The sequence below is a fragment of the Pristiophorus japonicus genome, chromosome 9 (assembly GCF_044704955.1).
Source record: "Pristiophorus japonicus isolate sPriJap1 chromosome 9, sPriJap1.hap1, whole genome shotgun sequence".
Taxonomy (NCBI): domain Eukaryota; kingdom Metazoa; phylum Chordata; class Chondrichthyes; family Pristiophoridae; genus Pristiophorus; species Pristiophorus japonicus.
This window is the reverse complement of record NC_091985.1, coordinates 113,378,074-113,379,682: the sequence shown is the minus strand read 5'-3', so window position 1 is coordinate 113,379,682 and position 1,609 is coordinate 113,378,074. Positions and strand designations below refer to the sequence as shown.

General features: G+C 44.9%; 1 non-coding gene across 1 annotated transcript; it reads left to right on the top strand.

Moving 5' to 3' along the window:
* Positions 1 to 937: 937 nt before the first annotated feature.
* On the top strand, positions 938 to 1,102 carry LOC139274422 (U1 spliceosomal RNA). Its single transcript, XR_011595480.1, has one exon. It is a non-coding gene; the product is annotated as a U1 spliceosomal RNA (small nuclear RNA).
* The last annotated feature ends 507 nt before the right edge of the window (positions 1,103 to 1,609 follow it).

The window sequence follows — 1,609 nt, the reverse complement described above, 5'->3', positions numbered from 1 at the left end:
TTGAAATTTAAAAAAACAAGCACCAAGACGTAGCTTGGTTGGCGGTGAGGAGGGCCCTACCCATCAGATCCTTCATGCACAGCAGAACGGCACGCTGTCCCCGAGTCGGCTGTGGGACGGACGAGACTGTCACCCATCTCCTTCAGGATTGCACCTTTGCAAGGCAGGTCTGGAAAGAGATGCAGTGGTTGCTGTCGAGGTTCCTCCCAAGCAAATCTGTAATACAGGATTCTGTGCTCTGCGGACTGTCCCCAGGGACACACACCGAGACAGACATCACCTGCCGCTGGAGAGCCATCAACTTGGTGAAAGACACACTTGGTCTTCCCGAAACTTGCTGGTCTTCCAGAGCAAGGAGATGTTCACAGCCGAGTGTTGCAGACTGGCGTAATCCAAGGTCCAGGAGTACGTGCTGAGGGACACACTAAAGATTGGAGCAGTCGCAGCAAAGGCACGGTGGGGAAGAGCCACAGTTTCAGGCCCTTCCGCCATGATCAACCCAGGGGATGGAATCAAACCCCCCTCGGGCTGTACTTGTTAATCTGTTTGTATACATAGAGCACCATGTACTGAAAAACACCTGTGTTGTGCCATGTATAATGAAAGTCTCTGCACTGTTTAGTAACTCGTAAAGAAATGTAAATGTATTCCCATCCGTTCCGTGTACTGCTTTCATCTGCATAGTGCTACATGTAACGTGATTCTTGATCAGTATTGAAATGTATCCTGGAATGTAATGTAAACCTGATCTCATCTGCTCCATGTAATACCCTTATTTGCACAGTACTACATGCAACCTGATTTACAGATTGTACTGAACTGTACCTTGAAATGAAATGCACGCTAGTGCATTGTATGGAATTTCTGTCAGCATCCAAATGAATTGTATGAAATTGCTGACCGCAAGGTACTGAACTATTTTCCAACGTATTGTGAAAATCTTAGATGAATAAAGTATATTTTTGAAATAAAGAAAAGGTTCTCCCAGGATGAGGCTAGCCCATTGCACTTGGGGTGTGCTGACGCCTGCGATGTCCCCAAATGCGGGATACTCGACTGCAAAATTTGTGGTAGTGGGGGACTGCGTTCGCGCTCTCCCCTGGCTTTACAATTAAAATCAGAATTTCAATTTGTAAACTAAACATTTGCTCATCAATCTCACATTCTGCTTCAATTACAGCTCTAATTTATTTCCAACAGAGGGAGCTACAAAATTGCCCTTCATCTCCTACATCTTTTTCTTCTACAGTCCCCCGGAGCTCACCATCACTTCTTTCCACACTGATATCACTTCCAAGGTCACACATCACACCAATGCGGGATCACCTGCACCACCTTTAAAACTCACCAGTCAGTCTATTCAAATGGCCCGATAAGGCATACCAACGCTCATATTCATTTCATCTCCACGCTCACATTTATATTCATCTCTGCAGCTACCAAATTCCACATTTTACACAAAAAAATCAACAAGTATTCACACTTGCAATTCACACCACAACCAAAAACATTTACAAAGCAGCATTTACCTCATGAGTACTTTGATGGCTGCAAATCGCTATGCAGTCGTCAAAGGCACTATATAAATGCACCTCTTTCCATTTCCACA